This window comes from Amphiura filiformis, chromosome 4 (assembly GCF_039555335.1).
Source record: "Amphiura filiformis chromosome 4, Afil_fr2py, whole genome shotgun sequence".
In the NCBI taxonomy this organism is placed as follows: Eukaryota; Metazoa; Echinodermata; class Ophiuroidea; order Amphilepidida; family Amphiuridae; genus Amphiura; species Amphiura filiformis.
Window position 1 is genome coordinate 82,248,922 of NC_092631.1, and position 11,222 is coordinate 82,260,143.

An 11,222-nucleotide genomic window follows, 5' to 3' on the forward strand; every position below is an offset into this window, starting at 1 on the left:
CAATGATTGGTGTGATTAAATCATAAAGCATTTGCAATTCAAAATCAACTGCGTCCAATAGATTATAGGATGCAGACATGTATCTTTCACTCCAGTGGTCCACCTCTGGGCAGGGCCTAAAATGTTACCACAATTTCTATCCAAATCCAAATCCGCCTTATCCCACACATGCTATTTTTTTTTCCAACCTGTACAAACGCCACTTCACTGTTATCAAAATACAGACACTTGTACTTGACATTTACTTCAAATTGATATCGTCCATCGACCAATGCGTCCTTCATTTTCACTAAGTGCACATTAGGGACAATAGATCTATAGTTAGTCTATACTGCAGACTGTGAAACAATTGATCAAAACAGGATACATGAACATGATTGAGACTACTATGATGGTAAGGAGTTATTGCTGCTGAGAATTGCTTTTTACCAGGAGCAAATTTCTGTACTATTTCTCGAGGTATTACGTAAGGCACATATCATTAAATACAGTCACTTTCAAATGTACTTATTGCAGTTGAAGTGGTATTGATGTAGTAACAAAAAAAAAATTATTGGTTGCTCAAATAACACTTTTAAAACAGTAATTTATATAATATGTATTTGAGTTTCTGTATTCAAGTGCATTTATACTATATTTCCATGTGTGAGCAAATTTAAAAAACTAGAAAAATCAACCCACGCGAAATATCAACTTTTCACATTTGTCGAATTTCAAAGTTTTGAGTTATTAGCCAAAAACATTAAATGTTAATTGTTGGCACTCTACAAAGGTAATTTTAAGAAGTACGATTTTAAGACAACCACAAGTTGTCTCAAATTAAGAATAGTTTGCACCGTCGACAATAAGATTATTGCGTTCGATAAGTTACATCATAAGAAAAATATCCATAAAGTTCAAGAGGGATTGACCTCTTTGCACCAGCCGCCGTTGGTAGAACGTTTTACCAAAACCAGTTTATTAGAACGATGGTTAACAAATGCACGAAGTCAATTAGAAATGACATTAGTATACCTAATTCTCTGGGTAAATTGGTGCAGAGCAGAAGATTGAAATCTACTATAAGATTCAAATAGGTTTGCACTTTTCTATTAAATCGCGCGCTTGCCTGAAGGCTCGAAGTCGAATTCCTATATACACACGTATACTAACTTTTGATTTTATTTGTATACTATGAAGAACTATCACATTATTTGGTGATCTATGATGACATTTAACATTATACAAATGTATGTAATTAGGACATGCTGACTTAATGATGTGAAGCAATGTTCACTGAATGTGTTTGTCAACGTGTTGAATACAAAATATGGGAGTTATTTACACCTCCGCAATTTTAATTATGTTGACATTACTTAGTTATTGCAACGTGGTAGCAATCAGGAGTAATTAATGGTTATTCTTATACTGCACCATGCGGCAAATCGAGTTTTAGTCGGCGACTAGTCATTTTAACACAGTACTTCAGTGGAGTCACGCGAAACGAAACTAACGAAGAAGAGATAATTAACTTCGACAATGTTTACGTTATTAGTGCGAGGATTTCACGCACGTTTGGCAATGATACGTTTAAGTGTCCCTGCAGACCGATTGAAGATTATTTATTAATACAATTCGCTATCAATTAATCTCTATGGAGTTTTACGAAGCGTACGAACATCTGTAGTCTACATGATGCAACACCAGCCAAATTAGGTGTTTACGTTAGGCAAAGGGGACATACAAAAATACAGCCTGTCTCAAATAAAATTGTGAAAGTAAAAGCGCCCTCTTTAGCAATTAGAAAATGCTGTTGTGACATGATGCTTACATCAATGTTAAGGGCGCAGTCGTAGCTCTCAAAGGCCGTTTGTTCTGTTCAAATTATTTGTTTTAATCTCGAGATATGTTTAGTTAACAACTAATGGGTAAAATCACAATTGTGCCACTTTTGCTAGAGAAGAGGGCTATATAGATGTAAATCAATTATCATGATGATAGCATCAAGTTTATCAAGAGTTCATTCCAGCGGCGGCGGAACGATTTTGAAAGAGGGGGCAGTCAGGGTGATGTAAAAAATCGAAAAAAACGCGAAGCTGCCATCGCGTCGCGCTTGTGCGACGCAGGGGGTATCTCTGAGAGGGGATGTGGCCCCCAATTGAAACAATTTGATGGATTATTGATGGTACTATTATTGTGTACAATTTGAGTTTGAAAAAGCCGAAACTTTGTAAAATGAAGCTATTAAAGCCATTCGTGGACAGGTTCTCACTATTATTAATTGTATAAATTATACTGTATACTGTATCCAAAGCAGAAAAAAGGGCGAAATCTGGAGGTGTTTAAGGAGGGATGTGCCCCCCCCCCCCCTCAGAAGTGAGAAACTTTTGCAAACTGAAGGCCCAATTGAAGCCATTGTCTTCACAACCAAGGACCAACATAATGTTAAATTGCTTATAATTGGATGTTTCAAAGATACAACTCCGCAATCATTATCTTCGTCTTAAATATCCCATCACCAGAGTCTTATCTGGTGATGCTCTTTGCATTATTCAAAAACGGACGATTGTATTACAAATCTGCAAAAATTATTTCCGCACATTTTGACACCTCATTTGTAGTAATTGACTAAATATTGACGTCACATCGTACATTTAAATCAATGTAACCCAAGATTTGAAAGTTGTTGTAAATTGTATTGATATTGTATCCAGTACAATCTGTGAAATGATATCTGTGTGTTTTTGTATTGTACGTAAGTGCAACTTTCAAATCTGGACCTCACTACATTAAATTGACCGATGTTTTATTTTTTTCTGGGCTATCGTATCAAATGAGGTGACAAAATTCGCAGAAATAAATTCTTCTTCCAACACATTTTACAGATTTGTAATACAAAATTATTATTATTATTATTATTATATATTATTATTCATGGTTTATTCAAACACACTCGCAGCTAAAAGCTGAATTGCTGTGAAGCTTACATATAAAATACAACATGCAAAAATTAGGATATTCAAGAAAAAAATATAACACACATTTGACCAAACGGGCCAAACGGGCCAAACTCCCTCTCTGCAACCAAATCCCAAGGTGGAAAAGTCCTCTCATAAAAGAGGACACAAAGACCCCGAGAAAAGTTTGAAAAGAGGGAAAAGAGGGGGCTTCGTCCCCGGACAAAAACATATGGCCAATGAGTTGGCAATACTATCTAAAGCATAAATAAACCCAAGAGCGATATTGCACATAAGTTAAAAATACATTCTTCAGAAGACATATAAAAGAGAATATATGAAGCATTATTTAACAGGTTGACCATGTAAGGAACTGGGCTGTCAAGGTATCTATTTGTGCGCCACTGTAAGTTTGTGTCCATTTCTAAACTCACCGCCAAGCATTTTCAACCTTTCTTCAGGGAGCCATTCACAAAAAGAATTAGATTCCATGAGTTTTTGAGCAATTTCAAGACACATTTTTTGTCAATAGTGCCTTTTTGAATAATCGCCATTATTTAAGGGGAGTTACTTTTTTTGAGATGTTTATTTATATCATGACAAAAAGCACTTAAAATGTAGAAATACACAAAACTAATGCCATAAGCATGGTAGGACCAGGAGCAGAGCCCCTAGGCGCTCGTGACTTTTCAAGGCATAGGAAGAGCTGCCTTGGTACTTATAATCATGATTAACATAATAGAAATTATGGAAGAAAAAACATGTGACCTTCGACAAATAAATTAAGATATGAAAATAAGAACTGCTGAATATTACAATAGGTTTGCACAGCACTGATTTTTTAAAACAAAATATTTGCAATGTTTTTTTTCATTGATTTTTTAAAATAAAATAAAAAATGCTTGAACAAACGATATTAGGCGCGACCTATTATGGAAAGTATTATATCGCGAATCTCAGGAAATCTAAACCCTGTATTCAGAATACAATTTGGTGTGTCTTATGTGCTCCCAGGTCCCAACAAAAACTTCCAATTCCTTAAATTAACTGAAAATGACATGAACATTTTTGAGTGAAAAAGTGCATACTTGGCATGCTTTGAAATGGTATTTTTTCTATCATATATTCGTGAGTATAGAGCGACTCGCAATTTCGACAAAACTTAATCATAAATGTAGTCGATATTTGTAATAACCATTACACAAAGCAAATAATGCCAGCGGAATCTATATAGCTCTTGCGCAATTCAAAATCTCAGGCTCATCGTTTTAAATTACATCCTTGATCAATCTTGTCAAATGATACACCAACATCAAACATCTAAACTGGGATAATCTCTGGGGTCAATCGTCAAATTAAACTCATTCCCATATTCTAGGAAATGTATTAGTTAAATGTGATATAAAACGCCAGAGTATGAAATCCCTACATTTATCATACCTTTGAAATATATCCGCCAGTATTTCAATCCTATAGTCTTCGGGTAATATAATACATATATAAACTTTAAGGTATTTACCTCATTTCACACACACAATGTTGAGAATTCAGTTATAGCTCTCTAACAGGATGATATCGCAATAAGGCCAAAAAATTGTTTGTTTGTCCACGTCCGACCGACCGTGTACCCTGGTCCCGACCGGTTTTTTTTTATTTTTTATTTTTTTATTTGCGTTGAATGTGCTACTGTCTGTTCAATTAGCTTAGATTCTTGAATTTTTAAGATATTTGAAAAAATAAAAAATTGTGGCCAAAGTCATCAAAGAAAAGTGTTAGCACAGCTTTGGACCTAACGTGATTTATACTTTTCAAATTCCAAAGTTCAATTTAAAACCCCATTTCTTTTCAATTTTGCCTCATTTTAGGCAGTTACTTGGGTCCACCAAAAGGGTTCGCGACTTTTTTACAAATCGAGTGGGACGGTCCATTCTCAACTTAGGGCATAGACCCTATCCAATTTAGCAAAATAATCTGTCCACCAATCTGTCCTGCCATTTCAATTGTTATACCGTTCCGGTTATTGAATAGGTTCTATAGGTGATGATGGTCCATCGGTTTTTGTTACACGGAAATTATATGGCGCGATTGCGTTTTATGCATAACATTATTCTGAGCATTATTTTTTCCTAAACAATGACATTAAAATTATGGATTTCGTTCTTATTTCAACTGTTTTACAATGTAAATTGAGTTTTGTTTAATACCCTTCCCAAGAATATCAGCATTCGCTTGACATTTTCAGATACAGTGACTTTACAAGAATTGTTTTCTGTAATGATTGTTTTAAATAATATTTTCTATATCACAGTTTTTTCAGTTTGTATTCAACAAACAAAACGAAATAACAAATTGAAAATAAATGTGCAGTTTTATAATTAATAGGCCTATAGGCCTACACCTTCTCAGACCCATGCTCAGACCCATTCGCACAATAAATAAATAAATAAATAAATAAATACGCAAGGAATGTATTTATATAAGCTGGCCTATTTTAGAAAACATTAGTTCATTAATAATAACGTGTTTCAACAGTAGGGTTTCAACACAAATTAGGCATACTGGCAAATATTTTGCTGGCCAATACTTCCTGATGCGCATGGTCGAATAGATACTATCTCTGCACATTGTGACATTCGTCCCCATTGCTCTAAATGGATTGATTCAAAAAAGTTTATGGTACCCGACGTTCTACGGCTTTTTATATAAATATCGCGGGAAAAGACCAAAATTGAAAAGAAATGGGGTTTTAAATAGAACTTTAGAATTTGAAAAGTATAAATCATGTTAGGTCTAAGGCTGTGCTAACACTTTTCTTTGATGACTTTGACCACAATTTTTGTATTTTTTCAAATATCTTAAAAATTCAAGAATCTAAGCTAATTGAACAGACAGTAGTAAAACAGTGGTTAGTATAAATTTAAAGAAAGAAAATGTAAAGAAAATGAACAGTATAACATGCAGAACCATCTCAAGAGTTAAACCAGTAAAGTGTTGTGTGTTTTGACGTATTTACCAGTCTTCATATTGTCAGTTTCAAGTGCAATGTCTGTAAAAAAATTAAAAAAATCCGACCTACCGACCCAACTGTTTCATAAGCCTCTAATTGTTCGTACCCTTCATAAGGACAAACAAACCTTTTTTTTGGCCTTAAACTTTGGATGTCAAATATAATCTGAACTTTAACTCTAACGTTGATCTGAACACCTAGATTTGTTTTTGTTTTCTTTTGCTATAAAGCTTAACCTTAACACCTATACTCTTACCATGAACACCTAACCAGTATCCCACGCCGCTAGGATTATAATCTGTATTCCATGGAGGTTATGTAATACTCCGGTGTAATACAATATACAACATAAATTCGAGCTATGTGTCTGTCTGGAAGTAGCGTTTTATCCAGTATGTCCCTAAATTGCCTATGGAAATGTTAATTTACATCACAAATATATGTTTGTGAAATGTCCCAAGGAACCAGATACCCAAAAGATAGATTACAAATATAGGTAGCACCGTTAATGCGTTTTGCTCCAGATATTACATAATAAAGAACGTATGATGCGCAAAGGGTTACGCATTGATAACGTAGCATAAGATTAGATACAATTGTCAAAACAATCAAAATAAAGCTTGTTAAGTTAAGCGCATTTTCAACGTTTGTTTCAAATAATTGCAGCGCTTAATTTTTTTTTCAGTTGTATATAAAATCGATTCTTACGCAAGGAATTTATGTTGTACGCATTAAAATTGTTTTTTGAATGGGATTTGTTATGGTCACTAAAATGACCCAGGCCAAAATCACGCAAACACACTGTTTATTACATAGAACAACTTAATTATTATTTATTAATTAGTGCAGTATGGCTGTCAATCAAATAACAATACAAAATCATACAAAATTAAACTTTGAAATATTACACATATATGTTTTTATTACGATTACATAACTAAGCCTGGTGATCTTTATTAGCTGAAGATCTGATGAGATTCCTTTGATGGTCTCAGTTCTTGCTCCAAGATCCGGCAATGTCCAAGATCCTGACTACCCAAGGGAAACCCCTGGTCTATCACAGTCTCAGTCCAAAGTTCTGATGACTATGTTATCACTATCCTAGCTGCTAAGCTAGTGCTTTCCAAATGGTGTTCTATGTTGACCGTAAACTCCTCTCTCTGGAGATCTCTTGCGCAAGCTTTCTGCTCCACTTGGCAGACAGATAACACACTGTGTTAGTCCAGCAAAATACCACAGTTCGATGATATTTCAGTCTGCTGCTTCTTTGAGTCGACAGCGCAATCAAGCACTATTGGCTCTACTACCACCTTTGGCGTATTTTATTCTCTCCAACACACAAGAAACGCGAACCGAAGTTTGAAGACTTCAATTATGGTAACTTTTGTGCCAATACTTCGTAATTCGTACTTATGCCGTCCACACCAGCAGTGGGCTGTGTGATGGCTTCTGCTTCACAATGTCCTGCCATCTGCCTCGGTTGGTTGTTAGCCTGCTCATTTCTGTTAGAGTGGGTATTCGTTTTGCTTGCCCTCTGCTTTAACACACTCCAGCCATCTTTTACTTGATCTTCCTCTATTTCTCTTTCCATGTGTTTTGCCCTCAATGGTTATCTTTGGGTATCTGTTTTGTTTGTCTCCATCCTTTTAATGTGGCCAAAGTACTTCCGTCTTCTTTCTGAGATAGTGTCTAAAACTGTGTGTGCTTTGTCCTAGGGGTTCCAGGATAGCTTGGTTACGTATTTTATCTAGTCTCATGACTCCAGCAATTCGGCGGAGGCATGCCATCTCGAAAGTTAGAAGCCTGTTTTCGTCCAGCTTTTTGAGGGTCCAGGTCTCTGACCCATATAGTAATACAGAGATCCGTATAGTAATACAGAGTGCCAATACTGTCTAACATAAATTTCACAGAATTCCCTCTTAGATCCCAGATCATTTCCTTTTCATTCTTTATATAACATTTCTTATCATCTAGAATAATCTTAACTATTTATGGCATATTACAACATTTAATCATCCCATATATGGCACATTACATTATTTCTTAAAATAGATCAATACATCACCACAAGCCAATCAGAATTATTAGTCAGCATACATCAGTTCTAAAAATAACACATTGCCTCAACACAAACCAATCAGATTCATTGTGTACCATGATTATTGGCACATAGTGCCAGCACTTACTCTAGAATATCTCTATCTCTAGAATATTCCACATTCAAACAAATGGAGATAAATATCCAAACAAGTGAAAATTAATGTTTAATGACAAAATACATAACTTTTAATAAACATTATGGAATATTTTGGGCACATAACAGATTGGAGGTCGAATGTGTCACTTGTGGTGATATCATGCGTCAATTCCAATGTTTATCATGGCGGAAAGACGGAAATCCGTGTGAAGCATGTTAAGGGCTGGGATATGAACGTTTGGACAGTATTTATTGTGGGACATTAGAGCAAATTAGACATATCGAATTGCATTCTGAATACGAAGAATGTCATTCTGATATCAAATAATTTTGATTTTTTGAAATTCGCAATTCAATACACATTTTATGGTAAATCATTAAAATTGATATTTTTGATATTTAACAGTACTTGAAGTAAACTTTATAAATCTGATGATTTATACTTAAAGTGTATGTAGGTGGGATGAAAAACCGACGATTAATTGAAAATTTTGACCTTTCGTATTGAAGATATGGATTTTTTTTCCCAAAACACCCAAAAAAAATTAGGTCTTTTTGGGAAAAAAATCCATATCTCAATATGAAAGGTCAAAATTTTCAATTGACCGTCGGCTTTTCCTTCCTGCTACATACACTTTAAGAATATATCATTAGATTTATATAATTTACTTCGAGGACTGTTATATATCAAAAATTTGAAAAATATCAAATTTTTATAATTTGTCATAAAATTTGTATTATATTGTGATTTAAAAAAATGAAAATTATTTGATGTCAGAAAGACATGCTTCGTATTCAGAATGCAATTCGATAGGTCTGAGGTGCTCTCATGTCCCACAAAAAATACTGTCGAAACGCAATAAACGCTCATTTTGGATCCCTTAAGAGACCATTGTAAAAGCATCGGAACTATATACTTTGCTTCCTCTCTGCATTCAAACGGATTTCCGCCGTTTTCCGCCATGGTAAACATTGGAATTGGCACATGATATCACCACAAGTGACACCTTCAACCTTCAATCCTAGTTAGTAGCATAATCTTACTTATTTTAGCAAAGAACAATGTCATCCAGTACGTCATGTGAAGTAGTCGACAAGAAATTAGATCAATGTTTAACTAACAGTTTGAGCAATTCTTCTTTCTTTTTTCAGCAATATTGCAATACCTTTGTGTAGTGTGTGATATATTCTAAACGCAATAAACAAATGTCAATAATTGATTTGAAGAAATTATTGTACCAGGAAGTGTGCTCGGTAACGATATATCCAAATCATCACTTTATGTACTCTCTGGATATAAATCTGAAAGAAAATCTCCTATTAAATTATTGTTTCCCGAACTAAATCATTAATGTTTGAGAGAGTGAAGTTAGCTATGCAGCTGTTTTTATATGTCTTCGCCGATCAAACATGTTTAAACCGAAACTCCAACTTGTAATTACTTACAATTTAGTGATTTGTGTTCTGCGATGGCAATCAATGTCAGCCAGCGTACGTGATAATTTGCAGAAACGCCGTATTTGGAAAGAAAAGATCTTTATTAGGAAACTAGATAGTTGATCAAATTATCAGCAGGAATATTATATTATAAGTAGACAACAAACAGATGAAGCATAGTGTGGCCTGCGATCTGGAACAATTACTTACATTGTTTACTTCTTTGACTCCATGCATCTATCAAATTACTGTTCTCCACAATGTTACGAAGGAATTAATGAAAATGTTTTATCATGATGGAATAGGGTTCAATTGACTGAGAACTAATACAGATTTTAGTGCAAACATTAAAACGCTATAAGCCATTAATACATAATTTGAGAAGTATGGAGTTTCATAGTTATCCATCCCTTGTCCTACACATTTGGGAATAATGGATCGGATCATGTGTCTGTGAAATTAAACATAAAATAATATAAGCAATAATCGGGTTTGGTAGTCATAGCAATAATCTGCTATCTAGAAACAGTATATGAATACGTTTATTCACTAAAGAATGATAATTATAATGATTGTTTGATTGATCTAAGCTTTACCTCAATTTCGGCGCCCCTAAACTTGTTAGGGGGGCCTGATGCAAAAACGGGGCCGTGACAAATTGTGACCATCCTGGGGGGGCCTGAAAAAAAGACCACACACTTTCCTGGAATATATGTTTTTCTATGGAGTTAGCCTGGGCAGGCTGCCGGACCGCCCAGACCGGACTGTTAATAGACCATTGTAAAAGCATATCGGGACATTTTGTGGAATAAAAGTTGTTCCTTTCTGCATTCAAACGGAATTTCACCGTCTTTCCGCCATGGTAAACAATGGAATTGGTGCATGATATCACCACAAGTGACACCTTCAACCTTCAATTCCATATTAGCATAATCTTACTTATTTCGGCAAAGAACAATGTCATCCAGTACGTCATGTGAAGTCGGCAAGAAATGAGATCAATGTTTAACTTACAGTTTGATGAGCAATTCTTCTTTCTTTTTTCAGCAATATTGCAATACCTTTGTGTAGTGTGTGATATATTCTAAACGCAATAAACGAATGTCAATAATTGATTTGAAGAAATTAGTGTACCAGGAAGCGTGCTCGGTAACGATATATCCAAATCATCACTTTATGTACTCTCTGGATATTATTGTTTCCCGAACAAAATCATTAACTTTTGAGAGAGTGAAGTTAGATATGCAGCTGTTTTTATATGTCTTCGCCGATAAAACATGTTTAAACCGAAACTCCAACTTGTAATTACTTACAATTTAGTGATTTGTGTTCTGCGATGGCAATCAATGTCAGCAAGTGTACGTGATAATTTGCAGAAACGCCGTATTTGGAAAGAAAAGATCTTTATTAGGAAACTAGATAGTTGATCAAATTATCAGCAGGAATATTATATTATAAGTAGAAAACAAACAGATGAAGCATAGTGTGGTCTGCGATCTGGAACAAATTACTTACATTGTTTACTTCTTAGACTCTATGCATCTATCAAATTACTGTTCTTCACAATGTTTCCAAGGGATTAATGAAAATGTTTTATCATGATTTAATAGGGTTCAATTGACTGAGAACTATTACAGATTTTAGT